Raw genomic sequence first — 22239 nt, 5'->3', positions numbered from 1 at the left:
CATGCAGTTCAAGTTTTCAAATCTGATATTCAGTGCTACCTACCTGCTCCAGATGACACCAGGAATTTGACTGCCACTGGTATGGACTCTCATGAGGAAGAAGAGAGTGAACATCAAGAGGACGATCAAGATCAGTTTTCAAATCAACTAGTCGGTGTAGGAATGTTAGGAAGAAGTGCTGAAGGCCACTGTGCACCTCTTCTGACAGGGCAAACATAGTCCAAAGGGACCCCGTAAGGCGAATACCATCTATCCACAATTCTCTGAAAGCACGTAGAATGCTGAAATACTTCAAATACCCCACCCCGTTTCCCAGCACACTGGGACTAATGGACAAAACATACCCTTGGCTTACGTATTCGGAACCCAGGCACTAGAGCGTAGATCTCAGAGAAATTATGGGAAATTTAGGATGAGAAATTATTTGACCCATATCAATAAAAACTTGGAATAACCAGTTTCCAAATGCTGTTGTAAAATGTGATGTTTTAATAAAGTAATGCTTTAATGTTTAAGTCAAAACTATAAATCACAATCCCTATTTTAAAACAGCACATACATATAAACTTTAATACAGCACATACATATAAGCATTAAGTAATGTAGTTAACACAGTTGTTAAAATTCTTGGTACATAATTCTCACCAAATATCATTCCATGATAAAAGTTGTGACCCTTATGGGGAAAGGATCATTCATACCCATGCTGGAATTTCACCTGCCACTTTTGTGAGTTCAGAAAATAAGGAGGTAAATGTAAGCCTGGTAGATGAAAATGCCCCACCCATGCAGTGAACTACAGGCATAAGGTGCCTCATTGTGCTCCAACTCCAAACAGCCTTCTCAAATGGGCTTCTTAAATGAGTCTGCAAGTAGGCTGATTTAGCCTTCCGTTGTGAACAGTTACATAAAAAAGTTAAAAAAAAATAACTAGCTAAACCATACTCTATAAACTCTTAAAAGGAGAATTAACAGTGGAGTTATTACTTCACATATTTTATTACTCCTTTCCATTCCCAGTGGGTAATTATTCCATTGTAATGTTTAAACTCAGGCTTAAAAATGTTGTTTATAAGAATATAAAGACTGCTTTCTTCTTTCTGTAAACTCTCTTCTTTTTTGTCTTGGCAAACACTTCAGTCTCTCGCTATGATAGAGAAAGATATCAGCACTATGTGGTGAGACAAGATTTAAAAAAATAGAATACTCTTTAAAATGCAGGTAATTTTAGTGTTAATTACTCTTAATTACATAAATTTTTCCTTGAAATGCATCCAATGAATTGAAAAATAGTTGGCTTGACATTAGAAAGTGTTTGAAGATATTCTAATTTGAAAACATATATTACTTCTATAATATTTTTGTGGAGTAGTTGGGGCTTGCCTAAATTTTACCAACTCAATTTAGCTAAAAAAAGCAAAACTGGCCATGGCTTGTGTGGCTCAGTGGATTGAGCAGCGTCCTGTGAACCAAAGGGTCATCAGTTTGATTCCCAGTCAGGGCACATGCCTGGGTTGCAGGCCAGGTCCCCAACAAGGGGCACATGAGAGGCAACCACACACTGATGTTTCTCTCCCTCTCTTTCTCCCTCCCTTCACCTCTCTAAAATAAATAAATAAAATATTTTTTTAAAAAGATTTAAACTGATTTTCTCATTATGAATTCACATCTAGGTGGTCAGAAGATTCTCTCTTCCCACTCCATCACCCTTTCCCACTAGGCTACCTGGAATTAACAAAATCATTGGCAGAGACATCGTGCAGATACTTTTCAGAGTCTGCAGGTTGGAGCAAGATGGTCTTTGAGTTATGCGCAGAAGTACCATGTAAGCTTTAAGCTCCAGTACTTATTAGCTATATGACTTTGGATAAGATAAAGTCTATGAACCTCAGTTTCTAGAGAGTAAATTTGATGCATATATCGGTGATGTTAATCCCTTTTATACAGGTACCTGGAAAACATCGGATGTTTCTGTCTTCTGTTCTATTGATGAGGACACAAGTGAGTAAGTCTATGTGAAAAGGGGGGAAAGTTTTAAGGAACTTTTAAGGTAGACAGTGCACTATTATGGTTGTTGATTATGTTCTGATTGGTAACTGGAGATACTAACCACTAGTATTGGTCACTTCTGATGGGCGATGTTAATGGGATGTTTACTTTGTATATTTAGCTACATTATTGTTTAATTTTATGGAAAGAACACATCTGGGGTACCCACTTCCACTTCCCAAATAAATAAGACACTGATTTAAGTGAAATGTTAATTTATCCTTTAATTGAGAAATATCCTTACCTTAGACTTATATAGGTTTCTTAACTAATATGAATTTTCTGTTTGAGTTAGCTTCCTCTAAACACTTGCAGCCCATTGTATAAGAGAACAGAATTCTCTGTTCCAGAGAATTCTAAATATTTTATTATCTATTTTTTAAAATCAAGGATTAAAATCATTATTGCCTCACCAAAGAGTTATATAATGTTGGGTATAAATTGTGATGCTTTATTTTTATTAACTGAAGTTATACAATTTCACTTTCACTGGATCATTGTCTTAAAGGATATTCTTGACCCCATGATGTCCCCATTTGAAGGTCATTGCTACGACCTTCAAATACTTGCAACATATGACTTTGGATAATTTAGTTTGTATATCAATAGCTTGTTCCTTTCCATTGCTGAGTCTTATTTCATTATGGATGTAACTTCCATTGTTTGTCTATTCTCCAGGTGAGGGACATTGGGGTTTTTCTAGTTGTTGGTGATTTGAATAAACTCCTAATTACTCAAACTTTTTGTTGAAAGTCATCCAAGAATTGAAGAATAATTGGCTTGAAATTAGAAAGTGTATGAAAGTGTTCCATTTTGAAAAATATATATTACATATATAATATTTCTGTAGAATACATAGGATTTTCCTAACTCTTACAAATACAATTTAGCCTAAAAGTGCTAAACTGATTTTGTCAGTATACATTCATACCCAGGTTGTCAGGAGTTGCACATGTACATACAGGTATCTGTGTGAACATAGATTGAATTTCCCTTGGATAAGTATCTAGGCATGAGGCAGCCAGGAGGTATAGTAAGTATGCTTAGCTGTGTAAGAGATTACCACATTCTTTTTCATCATGGCTGTATAATTCTTCACATTGACCAGTTATATATGAGATGACCAGTTCTGAATTATTCCCCAGCACTTAGTATTTAAACAGGAAGAATATTTGTGATTTAGGTGCAAAGGTCTTTGGATCAAAATAAGCCATGTTTCCATTTAAGTTAGGGACTGCTGAACACCACCACCTGAAAGAGGCACTCACACTGTAAAGAGATCCTGGACTTGGAGCTCGATGCCCCAAGGCATCTGGCAAGAAGACTGGCTTCTTGCACTTGGGTGGAGTCTGTTTAGTTTCCAACTACAGGAAGGGGAGTAAGCAGAAATTAGGTGCCCTCAAGTTGACATTAAAAGTCATCGAATAGCTCCAGCTCCTTTTCTCCTTTGTAGGGTTGTGCTTTGGTTCTCTCATGTGGGGTGGGGCCATTTGAAAACCTGTGACTTGTGCAGTGAAGTGCTTTTTGTCCCTCTTTAGCTGGAATATTCCTCTCCTACCCACTAAAATGTGATTACTGTCCGGGGTGCCATTGGCCTGTGCACCTGAGTGGACATATGAACACAGCCTCCGTGCTAAACCAGAACAGACATAACATGAACACAAAATAAACATGTACTACTTTAAGTCATCAAGATACAGGGGTTGTAGGTTACCTCAGTTTACCCCTAGTTTATCCTGACAGACATATGTGGCAAAGACAATGTCTAATTAGACAATCCATTCCACACGCTTGTCTTCATGCAGAAAACCATTCTTATGGCTTAACATTGCTTCTTTTTTCAAAAGAATTTTATTTATTTTTTAAGATTTTATTTATTGATTTTCAGGGAGGAGGAAGGGAGGGAGAAAGGGACAGAAATGGTGATGTGTAGTTACCTCGGACATGCCCCAACCTGGGGCCCTGGACTACAACCCAGGCCTGTGCCCCTACTGGGAATTGAACAGGTGACCCTCTGGTTCACAAGCCCACAGTCAGGCCACTGAGCCACACCAGCCAGGGCCATTGCTTCTTTTTATAAATCATATGTGTTTTATCTATGAAACCTTAAATTTCACCTTTGTTTTCCTGTTAAAAATAACTTTATTGTTTACCTTGACTGGTGTGGCTCAGTGGGTCAAGCACTGCCTGTGAATCAAAGAGGTGCTGGTTCCATTCCCAGTCAGGGCACATGCCTGGGTAGTATGACAGGTCTCCAGTAGGGGGCACATGAGAGGCAACTGCACATTGTTGTTTCTATCCCTCTCTTTTCCCCCTACCTTCCCCTCTGTCTAAAAATAAATAAATACAATATTTTTAAAAAAAACTTTATTGTTCAGAAGGGTTATATTTCTAAACAATTCTATTCAACTTTATAGAATTATGTTTCTCATATTATAGAATTCTATAGTACTAGTAAGTTTGTTCATTGGTCCTGCTGAGTTATTTAGTCTATTGTTTCTTTGAAATTCATAGCCCTGGTCTGTCACTGAAACATGGGAGTTCCCAATTGTGGCTTTTGTAAGACTCTGTGTTCTTAGTTCACATTTGTTAGTCTCCCCCCTGCCTCCTCCAGCATGACGATGACAATGTTGAACTTTTTGAAGCCATGTGATCCTAGGGAAATTATAATGAAAAAATCTCCACCTCTTTGATTTATGGAAATAATTTATAGTAAGTATCCTTCTTCCCCATGTGAAGTAGGCAAAGTTCAAGAATACTCCCTTCTTTACCTGTCAGTAGGCCAAACACGGATACTCCAAAGTACCATTCTTTGCCTTATCAATGATCATTTAATTATTTGGACTTGCTGACCAATCTGGATAAAATACCTGCTACTTTTAATTGACCAAACTTTAGTTAAGCTTCTCTCTCCTTCCTCCAAGTTCCTGAACTTTGACTCCCCGGCTCCCACCCGGAGCCAGCATACAGCTCCTCCGCCATAGTCTCTCCAGAACAGAGGCTGACCCGAGGAATTGGCATTCCCCGAACAACTGTCTGATGAGATCATCCTTTCATCCCACCTCCCCATACCCTTCTTTCTCTTCCCATTCAATAGACACATTAGAAGAGGCTCAATGCCACTAAACATCAGAAAAATGCAAATAAAACCCACAATGTGATGTCATTTCACACCTGTCAGAATGGCAATCATCAATAAATCAACAAATAGCAAGTACTGGAGAGGATGTGGAGAAAGGGGATCACTTTCACGCTGTTGTTGGGAATGCAGATGGATGTAGCCACTGTGGAAAGCAGTATGGAGATACGTCAAAAAATTAAAAGATGGATCTGCCTTTTGACCCAAGGTTCGCATTTCTGGGAATATATCCGAAGAAACCCAAAACACTAACTGGAAAGAACATGAGCACCCCTATGTTCACTGCAGCATTATTTACAATCGCCAAGATATGGAAGTAGCTCAAGGGTCTGTCAGCACATGAATGGATAAAACAGCTATATGACATTTGCACAATGGAATACTACTCGGCCATAAAAAGAAGAAAATTTGACCCTTTGTGACAGCATGGATGGACCCGGAGAACATTATGCTAAGTGAAATAAGCCAGTCAGAGAAAGACAAGTACCATATGATTTCACTCATGTGTGGGATCTAATGAACAAACTGGACTAACAAGGAAAATGGGGACAGACTCAGGGTCAGCAATGTGACAGCTAGTAGATGAGGGGGGGTTAGGGGTGGAGGGATTGAGCAAAAAAGGAAAAGATTTAAGGGCATGGACAACAGTGAAGTGACTGCTGGGAAGAGAGACGTGTAAGGGCACTGAATGGTAATAGAGAAAAAATTCAACGAAGCTTAAAGTGAGGCAGGGACCAATTAAGCCCCATCCAAGGGGGAAAAAAAAGCCTTTTTTGTGCCTTCTGTTTGAGATTCTTGCAGATCTCATGCTGCAGGCATTCTCTCTATTTTATTATCCCACCCACCCCTTGCTCTTGCAATCATTTCTTCCAATAAAGTCTTTTCTAGTCTATGTCCCCATTTGTTTTTATTTGATACCAAATTCACTTTTCAACAAATTTCTCATAACTCTGAAGTGTTATTTCATATGTCCAGGTCATTTAACCATTATTGCCAATAATTAAATATGAAGAATTACAAGAAATTTAATTCTCAGACTTCCTTTGCCGCATTCCTACAGAGATTCCGACGTTGACCCTGCTTGGCTAGACAGCTGCAGTTTCTGGTAGTGCCCTTTCCAGTTCTGTCATCTGGTTCATTGTTCTTCCCTGTGCTCATCTCCACAGCCCTATAATCACACTTGCCTGTGCAATTCTGTATGTACTTTTGCTTCTGCTAGGAATGTTGCCTGTACACTCTTCACCCACCTCTTTTTCTTACGTGAAACTAAAGCCTGAGTTTGGAAATCAGTTCTTCTGGGAAACCTTCCTCGAACCTCCACATCTGTTTGCAGTTCCCTTTTATGTACTACTTCATTACCAATGCTTCCCTCGTCAAAGCATGCTCGTGCTGAATTGTAAGTGTGTCTTCCTTAACAGGTGCATGGTTATATCTTTGGAGGCAGGGCGGGGAAACCTCGCTAAAAGAGGATGCGAACAATAGTGCATTTTGCAAAGCTTGAGTTATTCAAGCTAGAGTGGCATCTATGGAATACAGCAAAAAAGTCCAAAGTGGTTTGACGTTGCCAGTCTGGGCAGCTCCTATGTGCCCCAATAATATGTGTTCAAGATAAGTCCCATTTCCTATGGATCTGCTCCTAATCTCCTGGAGAGAATACAATTGCTTCTAATAACAATTTACACAGGCAGCAAAGTACAAATCTATATCAAGGGGGAAAAATTCCTAAAGGCAATCACATTTGAAAGATGTTACCTATTACCAGGCACACAATAAAGAAATCTTTTTTTATATATTATTACGCAGAGCAGTTAGAACCCTATTGAACATTCCTGAATAGGACCTTGATTTTAACTTTGAACAAAGAAGACCCATTGAAATGTTTGATTCAAACAAGAGATTCCTTTATTTCAAAGGTGAATTCAAGCAATACAAAGAGGTTACAGTCCTTTTTCACCAACCTCTTCCCTCTTTTTAAATGAATCTTTTCCTCAACCAAACTTCTAAATGTTGACTGACTTCAAATCTTGGTCCTATAGGTACTTTCTCCTGATGTGATCCAATTAAGAACCATGTGTTTTAATTAATAACCAAACACTCAGGTGTTCAAAAATGCCAGACATCTCCATCTAAGTGCTTATTATGTATCAAAGCATGAATGTGTTTAAAACAAAACCGCGACTTGAGAGTCTCAGTTTCTTTCTCGCACAATTATTTGCATAAAGATAAATAGCATTAATGATCCAGTTATACAAGTCAGACTCTTAGAACAGAAATAGACCCAAACACTTGGATCTGAGGCTTTTATCTGTGGGGGTTGGACTCCACAGCAAGTAATATACAAAATTATGAATAAAGAAGTTAGATATAAAATACAGTATTTTTTTATAATGAGAAAGTAATCACAACAAATAACAAATTTAAGGTTGAAGAATTCCACAAACACTATCCCAAAATGCCAGATGTCATCGAGACAAGATACATCAGATATTGACTTGTTTGAATGTTTTTGGATGCACCCATCTGAGCATTTTGTACTCAGACTTAAACATTCTTTATAGTATTGGAAGACTGAACATGTAAAAGGACAAATCAGATATATAAGTCTATATATATCAGATATATGAAGCCTGTCCAGAAAAAGTCCAGCCATTTTTAATATAACAAGAGTGGTTTGCATGACATCAGTGTAACCAGGCAGCCATGAAGAGTGGACTGGAATGCACATGTGTGAACAATAATGACTTCCCTGTACTAAACAGTGGTAGTAGGTAGACCCTGTTGAGTGAGCATGTGTACTGTGTGGTCATCCCATTCAAAATGAATGAGCAAGAAGAGCAACAAATCTGCATCAAATTTTGCATTCAGTTTGAACACTCATGGAAATTATGTGGATGATTCAGCTATAAACAGCTGCCATTCGGCAGCTGCATCACAACGTGCCCACTCAGGCGTCACATTCAGTGCAGTTTTTTGGTGAAACATCAAATCACCCAGGTGACTCAGCCCCGCTACAGCCCAGATTTGGTGCCCTGTGACTTCTGGCTTTTCCCAAAACTAAATTCTAAAACTAAAACTAAAATTGCCTTTGAAAGGGAAGAGATTTCAGACCATCAGTGAGACTCAGGAAAATAGAACAGGGCAGCTGATGGTGAGTGGGAGAACTGTGTGAGCTCCCACGGTGCTTACTGTGAAGGGGACTGAGGTATCACTGTCCCCTGTACAATGTTTCTTGTATTTTGTATCTTCTTCAATAAATGTCTCTTTTGTATTACATGGCTGGATACCTTCTGGACAGATCTCTCTCTCTCTCTCTCTCTCTCTCTCTCTCTCTCTCTCCATCTCTCTCTCTCTCTCTCTCTCTCTCTCTCTCTCTCTCTCTATCTCTATCATCTCTATCTATCTATCTCATCTCTGATCCATAATCTGCAGTACCCAGCCCAGGAAGTCAAACTACTCTCTGCAGTAACCAGCCCAGGAAAACTGACTACTGTCCCTATCAACATGTTCGTCCAGGAAGCTAAACAATAATCTTTATATAATTTAGCCTCAAGCAACTGGGTATTGATGTATAACCAATAGCTTCTCTAATTTTTGCTCCCTTCCCAAACTGAGGATCATCAGTAGAAAGCCAACTACGCATCCTTAACCAATCACATAATGTCCTGCTTTTGTTTTGTTTGCCCACAGTTTCTCCATGTCCACAGTGTCCAATCAGGGCATACCTGAAGTCTTCTCTTTTTCTGATATAACGCTTTCCAACCCCCTGTCTGCCATTCAGTCTCTGACAAACTAATGAATGAGAGCTTCCTATAGGAATCTCTGAACTAACAGCCCATGCTTTTTTCTCATTCGAGCGGTCTTTGTTTATTGCTACAGTACTGCTACCTGTTTATTCTCTAACAGAAAGTTTAAATAAAAGATCAATTTCGCACAACTCTAAGTAAAACAAAGTAACAAAAATATACGTTGAATTTTAAATTCATCTATGGCAGTACCAAATATATTCCTGGCAGGTGAAAAGTGCAGATCTGGTGATTCATGAGTGATAACCATATACATCATCATATTACTCTCGTGACTGGGGGACTTTTCCAGGACTACCTTCTGATGCTGGTCATCTCCAATCTGCTTCTCTTCTACAAGTTCATACTATACCTCCTGTGCACTCACTACACAGTGTTAGGTGACTTGGCACAGTGGGAGGGGAGCCTTTCTAGAAGTCTTTTCCACATTAGAACAGGCAGTGATAAATAGGTGTATAAGGAGCATTTGGATACCTTAGAATGAAATATATTTCCAATTCTCCCCAAGTCGGATCCCCCCAACGACAATGACAACAAAAGGCCTGTGGCCATCCCAGCACCACCACACACAAGAGGAAATCTGATAGAGAAATAAGGAGTGCAAAGCGATGGTGGGTTTAAACAATTACAGTGGAAATATCTCATGTTTTTTGCAAATGTTACACAAACTTATGGACAAATGTGGACACATGCTCCATGCTGGTATTTCTGTCCAAACATTGGAGCATCCCTGTGAAGGAGGAACACAGAAGCTTAAACTCCATTACTTTCACAGTAAATATATCTGTGATATACCACAGTCATTTTTAATGTTTGACTCTGTTTCCTCTACCTCCATACAATCACCAAAGCATGTCAGTCAAAGAAGATTCACATAGATTTCAAACGGAAACTTCAGACCGGTGTTCCTATGGGCAGGAAATGGGAGACATTCTTCTAGGAAGGGCAGGCAGAGTAGATACAGCTTGAGGCATTGCTTTAGCCTGGAATTGGACTGGAAACGAGAAGAGATTTCTGGAGAAGATTTTGCTCCTGAGCTTTGAGGGTTGATAAACCTACCTTATGGGTTTCAATGTTTTTATAATACCTTTTAAGTTTAAATTGCCTTGTTTATCCCAAGTATGGATTTTTTCTACATGCTTTTTAAATTTTGTCATTCACTTAATTCTTATTAACATATTGAAACTTTGCCCTGGCTGGTGTGGTTCAGTGAATTGAGAGCCAGCCTGTGAACCAGAGAGTCCTCGGTCTGAGTCCCAGTCAAGGCACATGCCTGGGTTGCGGACCAGGTCTCCTGTAGGGGGCGCATAACAGGCAACCACACATTGATGTTTCTCTCCCTCTCTTTCTCCCTTCCTTCCCCTCTGTCTAGAAATAAATAAATTAAAAAAAAATCTTTAAAAATTGAAACTTTGTAAACTAAAAATATTTTTGCAGTGGGCTTTCATAAAAATATTTTCATGCTATTCAATCAGCAGTTTTTCTATGAGTTAAAAGAAATGACAAATGGTTTGTACTTTTTTCTTTGTCTACAAACCCCCAGCTTTCCTGTGAATGTACATCTTTTTTAAAGTAACATTCATCCTTTTTTATTTTCTTAAGCATCGGCCATATGCCATTAATTCTTATGGAGGCTAGTTTTTAGCTAGAATCATATTAAAGTATTGATTTTAGATGTTATCTTATTATCTTGCCAGATGGCATGAGAGTGAAATCTCATCTTGGGATTTTCAAACACAAAATAACCTATTTTCCAGAAATAGAAGGATGTTGTTTGAGGATGCTCTTTATAGACATTTGATTTTTAATGATGTGAAAACATAAAAACAAAATGCATTTTAATGCTACTGGAAATAAATTATTTTAAACACATCCTTGTCATAAACTTCGTAAGTTGAAGCAACATTGCTACTACTCATTATAGCATAAGATGCTTAAAAAATAAGTAATATTATTTTACCATAGAACAAGAAAGTAGGTTAAAAGTATAAAAAGAGGAGAGGGTATTATTTACAAATAATATATTCCAATTTTACAATATTTTAAAAAATGATCCCAAAATAATTATAGAAATAACATGAATTCCCAATACATCTAAATTTTGGAATAATAGCATGCAATAATTAAGGGTAATAAAATATATTACAATATGAATTACACTGAGATTCTGCTGATTTACTTATGTCCACTTAAGAAATGTGGAATTATGTTGAAGAGAGAAGGTTTTAGTTACCTTTCTTTTTACAGCTAAAGAAATAGCTTTCAAGAAAAATTAATTCTTTAAAATTAATCTCCAGGTGTCTGTCTAAAACAATGAGAAAAGAAATATTTTTAAGTAACAATTAATTTTAAAGTTTGTGCTATCCTTTAAAATACATGTTAATTACAAGTTATTTCTGTATTTTTTTGTTTTCTTCTGCAAAGGCTCTTCTGTAATTTCCATACATATTTTGAAGCAATATAACATTTTTACAGGATATGTGTAAGTCAGATGGTATTTTCCAAAAGTAGTTCAAGAAGCATGTTATTGCATCCTGTATATGCATCAGGAATATGCATAAGAGGTTGCTTAACATTACATATTTAAGTAGAATATCATTATTTTCCAGTACTATAATATTGAGTATGTTTTAAGTTTACAGTTTAAAATATTAAACTGTATTAAACATATTTTTATACAGAAATGTAAAATTAAAAATCAGTAAAAAATTATAGGTGAATGTGACTTTTTAGATCATTTGGAACTACTGGTTTATTACTAAGTTAAATCCACAAATCTACATGGAATCTATTTCATATCTTTCCAAGAGTTTGACAATAGAAGAAAGTATGGTTATAAGAATGAACAAAATTGTGGAAAGGTTTGGAATATGTCTGAAAATTTGAGCATTTTTTTCTTACACTAAATTCTGTAATTAATGGATTTTGTTTGTTTAGTATTTATAAATCTAGAAAAATATAGCTAAATTGTTTTGTTTCTATATGTTTAAAGTGTTCAGAATGCACAGTTTAATCAGGAGAGATGAGAATAAATTAAGATAATAGAATATAATTATAATCTTATGTAATTTTTACTTTAACAGGAGTAGCTCTTTGATATTTTTTCTTTCAGAAAAAGTTTCTTTTTGAAGAGATGGGTAAGGGCTTTAAAAAATTTTGCTGAAATAACATTAAAGATGAAATTTCAATAGAACATGGTAAATTTCTTTTACCAAAAGGAATACTAGCTTGAATGCATATAGAAAGATATCTCATTTTCTTTTGAGCAACACATAATGCAAATATATGGAAAACATATCACTAACAAAAATAAAAGTAACATTAAACTTCATACTCCATATATAAGTACTAAATTTTTGTACTTAATTATCTCAATTTTCAGAACATATCTTAAGGAAAACTAACTGAAAAACAAGTTTTTGTTCACTTTCAAAAAGTAGCACACTGTGTACAGTATTTTAGGAAGATTTTGTACTATCATTTTTTTCTTACAAATTAAGTAAAATATAATGAATAAAACTCTAAAATTCTCCATAGGTGAATATTCACATTTGCTAAAAATTTTCTTGACAATGATTAATTTTTAGACAAACAGCATGCCAGAACTCTTTAAAGAAGGAATTTGCATAAAACCCTTAATCACAGAGTACCCCAGTGTGATAATAGATATAATCAGACACAAAGACATCCAGAAGTGTAACAACCTATAAAGTTCTTTATTAATATTTATATTCATGAACTGAGGTAATTTAGAACTTTTGTGAAGTCATTGAAAGTATATAATTTGTTAATAATTCTTTACAACACACTTGAAAAAGACTCTATTTACAGATGGACTAAAAAACATTTTAAAAAAGGACTTTAAGGTATTGACATTGTCGAATAAGTTAGAAAAGCATACTTCACGCTAACAAATGCAATCAGTGGGGGAAATCAAGCCAAATCAATAGCAGAGGTCAGGCTTTCCACTCCAATGTAGGAAAAATGAAAAATTATAACTAAATTTGTAGATGCAAAAGGAACTACCTTTGTTCTAAAATTTTCCATCAGGTCATGTAGAGAGAGTAACACTGTTTTGGGCTTATGTTCCAGAGCAAGTTCAATAGCTTGCAGAGGGGAGCTGACATTGGGTACACAGGGAAGACACGACTGCTAACTTCATTTGAGATGGCCACTACGCCTGTTTTTAAAAGACATGGGTGCTGACAAATAATCCTTTGGGAAACAGGAAAACAGTCAAAAAGTCAGTGCAAACAGTGAGATTACTCATCTGAAGGAAGCAGAATACACGCTTTCCCTGCAGCGGAACGAGACAGAAGGCAAAAGGAGGCAAAAGAACCAAACAAAAAGCCTTAAACTGCGCAGGTGGAAATGTCTCTGAAAGATAAGAGAAAAGAGTGTAAATACATGGTCTTTAAAATAGTTTTAATTTACAAAGAGTAACCTGCAAAGACCTGAGGTTTTTTATTTCTCCTTAAAATAACATCAGCCAAAAATAAACCACCTCACCTTGCCAAAAGATGGTGAGAATCAGTTTGGAGAAGCCGTCTTCGCAATGTCAGTGGACAGAAACTTATTAGAGCATCTGGTGTCGCCCGGCACAGGCAAGCAAACACTGTGGCAGGTCTGGCAGTTTTCATTACGTGAAGTGTAGCATTCTATTATATGTAATAATCTGAGTTAATTGTGCAGCCTTGAAGTCAACGTATAACTTTTCAGAGGCTCCTTTTTTTATACATATCTAATTGTTCAAGTAAGGATTCGGGTAGGAAAAGTTTGCCAGGTTGTTTTCTAGATTGAAGTTTTCCCATATTTTTTCGACCCAGATGCAAAATATAAATCATGTTCACATAACATATACTTTCAGAGAAGCTGGGGATAGTTATACTCCTTTAACAATAAAACTGCCTTTCATCCTGACCACGCCTTGTGCACTGGTCCTGTTTGTCAGTGATCATCGCCTTGTTACACCTAAAAGACCTTCCACACTTACCGTCTTATGTAACGTCTCCACACCCTGTATTTCTTAAAGACTCTCTTTCTTCTTCTTCTTACATACTCGTGAAACTGCCCAGATAAGCTCTTAGAATGTCTACATGTAGAATACTTAAAAAGTATACATAGTGGTATTTCTACAGCATGCTCAGTGGTCATAGTGAGGGAGGAAAGAAGACACGAAGCAGAGAGTGTTCATTAGGGAATTTCAAACGTCAACCTGGGGTGTGATCTTCACAGGGAGTCTTTCCCCTTCTAAATTTGTCACAATCACGAGCACTGTCTCATCACTGTATCTCAGAGGGCTGATTTTGGAGACTGCAGAGAACAGTTTCCTCTTGGCACCAAAGTCACGTTTTCTACTACATTGATTAGGAAGTGGAATATGAAAGCTGAGGGGAAAAGTCACTCAAGCCCTTTTATTATTTACATTTTCCTTTAGAAAAATGTGAGATAATTGGAAGTTAATTTTAATTAAAATGCTAGGTTTTAAACTAAGTAGAGAAAAATAATTGCAGATATTATTAGGCATCCATATTAGCTCATTCTATACCACCAGTAATCTTATTAGAGGGAACATTAGGTGTATCATAGAAATTTCTGGCTGATCTAGAAAACAAGTTACATAAAGAAAGTTATACTAAAAACGTATGTTACCCATTTGATTTAAGAAATAGCATAGAATTTGAGTTGACAACCTAGATTCAAGTTCTTCCTGCACTTTTTATCAGCTCTATTATTTTGGCAGTACTCTTACATTGTCAGACTAGTAATGTCATTATCTGTAAAATAAGAATAAATATCACCAGCTTGAGCACATATATCACTATATGGGAAGCACTATGTAACCTACAAAATTATATACAAAAATGACATTACATTTGTTTCCCACCAAGAAAACAATGGCTACTTTTTACTAGTTGGCTGGAAATACTGTAAGAGAGCACTGGAAACTGGGTTGCTTTAACCACAGAAATGTATCGTCTCATGTTCTGAAAGCTGAAAGTCCAGCATCAAAGTATTGACAGGACTGGCTCATTCTCAGAGTTCTGAGGGGGAATGTGTTCCAACCTCTGTCCTAGTTTCCGGTGGTCTGTTGCTCACCTCTGACACTCCTTGGACTAGTTAGGCACATCACACAGTATTCTTCCTGTGTGCATGTCTGTGTTCAAACCTCTCAGTTTTAGAAGGATATCGATCATATTGAATTAGCTACCCACCCTACTGCCATATGATTTTACCTTAAATAATTACATCAACAATGATCCAATTTTCAAATATGGTCACTTCCTTAGATACTAGTGATTAGGATATTAATATATAATTTATGAGGACACGATTTCAGCCCTGAAAATCATCATGTCAAAAGTGGACTGAGTTCACTCTTAATCTTTTAGCCTTTTAAAATCTTTTATTATTATTATTATTATTATTATGAATAATAATAAAAGATAAAAGAGAGAGAGAGGGGAAGTGTAAGAGAGAGGGAGAGAGAGGGAGAAAGAGAGATCCATTTGTTGTTCCATTCATCCACTCATCCACTGGTCACTTCCCTTATGTGCCCTGCCTGGGGATCCAATGGTAACCTTGGCGTATTGAGACAATGCTCTTACCTAACCAAGCTACCCAGCCAGGGCAGGAATCTTTTTTTTTAATTAGAGGTATTTACAGACAGATCTCCAATATGCCCATTCAATAAAACAACTTCTATGCTTCTATTTATTATTTAAAGCCACAAAAATACCAAGAAGAAATGTTTAGAAAATGCTATATATTTTAGAGTAAAGTCCAGTCAATATGCTGTTGAATGATTTGTCTCTTCTAGATACACATATGTTGATTCATAGGAGTAAACATCAAATGGATAAATCCTTTAAAGATTCATTAAACTTTCCCCCAGAGATGTATAAAGTTCAATTCAGATTAAGGAACACGACTTGTGTTCTGTTTGAATTCCTTTGCAGTCTTTGCTCACACAGCGCGTGTCCTTGCAGAATTGAGCACACTCGGGTATAAAGGTAGTAATGGAGCAAGGAGGTATTATATAGCAGAACTCCTCACAGTAACCTGGGGTGGTGATTCGATTCCCAAGGTGACAAATGATCTTATCGTGGGTGAGCAGGCAATTCCTTCCCTGAAATAAACTGAGTAGCCCAGGAGAGCTGTAACTAGGTGAAATCATTACCCTTTTAAATACGCAAGTGTTGAATAAAGTTAATTTTCTCTGTTTTAGTGTCTTGGAAGAAATTGGCATAAGAAAATAGTTCTGCTTTAAGGTAATATTAAGCTGTTGAAAATCTTTAGTAAGGGAATAAAAATAGTATTAGAAAAAAATACCTATGCATACACATATTTATAATGGATAAGTCTGCAATAATAGACTCTTAAAAAGAGAAATGTCTTTACTCCCTCACCTTTCAAAAGTACAAGAACATCCAAAATATGTATAACTCAGATTTTTATAATCATTTAAAAATATTTCACAAATTATAGATTTAATCATCTTCTGACAGTGTCCTATAACATTAGGTGTTAATATATGCTGGGCATATTAAAAACATTCTCTTTGAGTTCAGAATGGTACCAGCCAAACTATTCCAGATGAAGACCTCTCAGACATATTAAAGAAGTTTAATATGTATTTCTTCTTCACCTTCTTTCTTTTCTTCTTCTTCTTCTTCTTCTTCTTCTTCTTCTTCTTCTTCTTCTTCTTCTTCTTCTTCTTCTTCTTCTTCTTCTTCTTCTTCTTCTTCTCCTTCTCCTTCTCCTTCTCCTTCTCCTTCTCCTCCTTCTCCTTCTCCTCCTTCTCCTTCTCCTTCTCCTTCTCCTTCTCCTTCTCCTTCTCCTTCTTCTTCTTCTTCTTCTTCTTCTTCTTCTTCTTCTTCTTCTTCTTCTTCTTCTTCTTCTTCTTCTTCTTCTTCCTCTTCTTCTCCTTCTTCTTCTTCTTCCTTCTTCTCTATGAAACACCTTTACTTATTTAGCAAACAATAACTTTGGGAAGGAATGATGAAACTCGAACATAAAAGCTTAAGTGAACCTTTGGAAGGGCGATCTGGCAACAGGCATGCTCAGCCCGCGACCAGGGAAGTCGCCCCGTGGCTATCAGTAAGGCAGCCCAGGCGCAGCTCTTGCTGTCGCCCGGGGCGAGTTCGCAAAGAGGGACGCTGCCAGGCTACCTCCCGGGGCCCCAGGCTTGGGCAGGTTGATGAGACTCGCTGCCGAGTTTTCGATGGACTTCGCTTCCTGGCGCAGGTGGGGATGCTCCAGGAAATCACACGGGTGGGCGGGGATCCTGATGGCAGCCAGGTGGGACACACTGAGCAGGCTCCGGTTCACCATCCTCTCCATTGGCAAGGTGTTTTTCATGGCCCTCCGGCCGCGCCCCAGTGACATTGGTCAGGCCCCCGGACACCGCCCAGGCGGATGCGCCCCCCTCGCTGGTTCTGCAGGGGCAGCAGCGTCTGGACCGGCTCCCACGCCTCCCTCCGCTGCCGCAAGAAGAAGGTAGGGAAGGGCTTCAAGGCCACTTCCTGGCGGTCGAAGTAGAGGGCCGTGGACAGGTACAGGTGGGTGGGGCATGGGGCTCCAGGTCGGTGTGTCTGTGGAGGGCGGCCTGGCATTCCCGGCGGTAGTTCTGGCGCACTCCTGGGGGAGGTGGCGGTGGGGTGGTGGGGTCCCCACCTTGCGAGGCGCAGGACATAGGGCGAGAGGTGCAGGCATCAGCGCTTGCGTGTCAGGCTCTGCGGCCAAGAGGGCGGACAAAGCACCATGACGTGGGCTGGGGGCGGGCTGTGGAGTGGAGCGATGTGTGTCCCGGATCATCCCACGGTGGTCGATGGTAGCTGGAGGCTCAGTCAGCAGCGATGGCCTTGGGGACCTCGGGATGTCCCCATGGTGGGCGCCTGGTGTGGCCAACACAGGCGTGCCCAGGCGCTAGGCCGCAGGTGGCTGGCGGCATCTCTTCCGAACTTCAGCTAAAATGCATGCCTGCACCTTAGTTCCTCAGTACTGGTGCATCGTCTCTTGAGTAGCTGAAGTTCTGTGTTCTTTAAAATTTCTTAATGTCTTTCATGCATGTTAAAAGACCTAAGTTTACCTTGAGTTTCATGATTACAAAGTGTAAGGATTTGTAGATTTTAAACCTCATTGGACTCTAATAGAAAGGAGTAAGGGCTGGCTTGGGGAGGCAGCTGCCATGGACTCCGGAGCGCTCCTTTACGTTTCTGCTGACATAGTGAGAACCCGAAGCCTGAACGCCACTCCCCAGGACATGTCTCAGGGTCGCGTTTGCAGCGAGTCTGCTTGAGAGATGACGTAAGCCTCACCTCCCAACTCCAAACCAGACAGAGCAGGCTTGCCCCCATTCCTGTCGAGGCAAGCCCACCTTCTCCGTTGACATGACCTCTTGCACCTGCCGGCGCCCTTGCTGTGCCCTTCGCATCAGCTCTGTGCGACTCGGGGGAAGGCGCCATGGGCACAGACCACGAGGAAGCTCCAGCCGTGGCTCTCGGGATGCAGGAAATCCTTTGTCTCTAACCCAGGAGCCCCCTGTCTTCTCCCAACGTTCCCGAACAGTAACCATCCGAACACCTTTTTACCTTGTGGGTAGGATAGGCTCTCAGACCCTGGACAGTTTGTGACAAGTAGTAATTAGTGTACACTGCTTCTCTTTGTTTCTGTAGGTGAATTAGTAGATGGGTAAATACTTCATGTCTTTGTGACTCTTGAGGAGTATTCTTTCCTCACTTCTTCCCAAAAGGTGTGGACACATGAAACAATACGTCTCTTGCAATAATACATAATAAGACCTGGTGTTAAACTTTTTTTATTACTTACAAGTGGATAAAAATAGCACTATGTGTCTTTCTAAAGAGAGGGAGAGAGGAAAACAAGACAGACAGACAGAGATAGAGACAAAAGGAGCAGAGAGAGAGAAATAAGAGACTGGTTTTAAATCCTCAGTTAAAAGAATTTGAAATGTTTAGAATGTCTAACCAATGAAATCATTAATTTAATAAATAGTTTGGACAAATTGCAACTAAGCAAATAGGTAAATGGAACACAAAACTTTAAATTTTTTGTGAAGTATTGGGGCTTATAAAATGAATTCAAAAATCAAAATGACATTTTATTCACTTATACATTAATATAAATATCATCATAATTGCTAGCCATTGCACACTAAAACTTCACTGTTCATTTAAAACCTTGGTACACATCTGAAAATTAGTATAAACATGCATTGCATTCTAGGACCTTGGCCTTTTGGTTGAAATGAAGCATTCCTTTCAAAGCTCCATCTTTACCCAGTGGCACAGGGCTTCCCTCAGGTGTGAGTTTAATTCTCCTGGGGTGTTTGTACTTTCAGCACTCATTTCACCGACACCTGCTGCAGGCTGTGAGAAGGAAAGGGAGTATTTAGGAGATTCATTTGTCTCCAAGTCTGTTGAGTTAACATTTCCCAGGGAGAAAAGCAGACATCTCATGGTACATTTGAGTGGTTGATGTTTACGTATATGTGGGTTGCATATCTATGAATATCTGTGTATAACTATAAACAATTTATACATCACAGAAAATAGGCGGTTACATTTCAGACAGATTTGATCTGTAAACACCGATGCTGCTAAACAGATAGGATTTATTTCATAAATACTATAATTATTACTTTTAATCACCGAATGACATTACCTAAAATTATTAGCAAACTTCATACCTACTAGCATATAGGTCTTCCTTCTAATTGTTCACATGTATTTAGAAGGTTAATAACTATAATGTGGAAAATATTATGTTCCCGTTACACCATAGAAATTTACTTTTTCCAGCAATGAGTCAAATGTTATTTTAATATGGAAAGCCCCTTCAGGACAATTTTAAATAAACAATTGAAAATAGTTTTTGACCAATTGATGAGATAACTTTACTGACCGATCGCACTACTTTATATTGTTAAAGGTATTTAACACTCAGCTGTAGATATATTCTTATAGAAGGAAATCATATTCATGCTTGAGGTTCAGAGGCATGTTGATGAGAGCAAAGAAGGAAGAGTTAACCAACTTGTTGGTGCAGTTTCCGAGTCAATTTTAAGGTAAACGGTCTGCACAGTCATGGACAGGCCACCTTTGGCTTCATGGAGCATCCTGCGTTGTATGGTTTGTGACTCCCACCCATGGTCATAGGATACAATAATAAACATTTATTACACTGTAACTCGTGCTGTGATCTAAGATACGTCACTCAACCTAGGGGAAAAAAGCAAGTGAAGTTAAGAATAAAAGTCTGCACTTGTCAGACCATGCGAGTTCTATTTCGACTCCATGTTATTCGCTAGATGACTTTTGAAAATTCACTTCATTTTTTAGGCTTTGGATCCTCTTATCTGTACAATAAATAATTTCTAATATCCTCGCCAGCTCTAGTGCTTGATCTATGAAGCAGATGTTGCGAATATATCTGAGACATTAGCAATGGAAAAAGGAGCTGGGCATGCATTTGCAGAGCTCTGTGATTAGTCTGAGCACCCCTCTCAGCAGAACAAATTAATGTGCTTGAGAACCATCCAATGACCTCACGAAAAATCCTCCCTGTGTTCCACCTGGGGCTGAAGGAACTAGAGTCCCAGCACGAGGGTCACCTACACTTCCAACAGCGGAGCCACACCTGCCAGGACCCACTGGGCCTGGCTCCTCTCTTGGCTCCTCCGCCTGAAGGTCCAGATGCATCAGGGCCCCTCATTTTGGGACTGTGCATACACAGGACACTGATAGGTGTGCTTGCGTTTCCCGTCTGGATGACTGGTATCATCACTGTCAGCTCCCTGAGGAGGGGGGTCCTTCACCAGTGGTCCCTGACCAGGTGTCCCATCTCACACCCACAGCAAACACACAAGGGTCCCAATGGTGGGACACGTTGGGACTGATCTTGTAACTGTGGTACGTGATAAACATCCGGTTCTGTCATGTTACTTCTTGTCAGTGGCTTCCTGACTGAGCTGGCCAAAAAAAAAATCTCATATGTTCTTCATATGACCACATAAGACAGAAAGTTCTATTTAGTGGGAACCTCCAAGAACGGCAGGCAGAAAGGCATTCCAGGAGAAGGAAACCCAGAGAAACAGCTGGCTTCAAGAGGTCTGCCTTTGGATGCGTCAGGACAAATGTGCAGGTTGGCTCCTGTTGCTGATGGTGAGGTTGGTAGTGGGATTTCAACTAATGGGAGATTCAACGTTTTCGTAGGGCAATGGAGCAGCTCAAAAAAAGAATATGATTAAAAGCACCAGCTAGGAAATTTAGCCTTGGGCAGTCTCTTTAGTTGAGGAAGGAAGGCATCTACAACCACCAAGGTTAGGTAAACACACTGGGATGTGGGATGAGCAAAGTTAAAGGAATCAAGATGGCTAGTGCCAGACATTGCATTCATTGCCATATGCCTTGCTGTGGTGTGTAGGGATTATGTGAAATTGAATGAACTGAACTTATTCATCAAGCACTAAGATGATTTATATCTTTAATTCCTCTCTTTTTATAATATTTGCAATAACAAAAGATATACATAGTTTATGAAAGAAGGAAGTCATTGCAAATAACTCACAAAATTATTTAGTATATGATTTTAAATTATTAAATTAATTTGAATTTCTCCCATGCTTTCATATATCATATGATATAAAATCTAAATTAAGAATTTTCAAAGCATAATTTAATGAGGTGATCAGGTTACTTCAATGGATATTCTATTAATGTTGCTGTTTATAAGATTAAAGTTTGGTTGCTACACACATATATCTTTGTCCTTTTCACACTGTGGTATATTTCTTTATAATTGCTATTATGATAGATTTTCAGTTATTTGTTCCTCTACTTGGAAATGAAAAATAAACAATTCTGTATACAGCAATTTAATCCACAGGGTTCAACACAAAACTTTTTAATCTACAATTTTCTACACGGGGTTCAGGTTGTAGTGTTGATAGGTGAGAAAAACATGTTACGGAAGGACCATGAAAAGATATGGAACACCACAAAATTACATTGCTACCTACACTTTGGGCCAAATCAAGTTCAGCAATATCCTAGCTTAGGGCTATATTAGTTTTTCCCTTCAGAACTCTGTTTCTTGCCTCAAAGAGCATCAACTTTGAAGGGCAGAAAGCTGCAAAAAGAGTTCTTTCTTCCTCTAGCATTTTGCTGATTTTTCAACCCTCTGTACATTTGTAATAGTGCTGTGTAGATGCACAAGACAAATTGG

Source organism: Phyllostomus hastatus, unplaced genomic scaffold (genome assembly GCF_019186645.2).
Source record: "Phyllostomus hastatus isolate PE091 unplaced genomic scaffold, TTU_PhHast_1.1 phas_contig_159, whole genome shotgun sequence".
In the NCBI taxonomy this organism is placed as follows: Eukaryota; Metazoa; Chordata; class Mammalia; order Chiroptera; family Phyllostomidae; genus Phyllostomus; species Phyllostomus hastatus.
Note: the sequence above shows the minus strand (reverse complement) of the source record.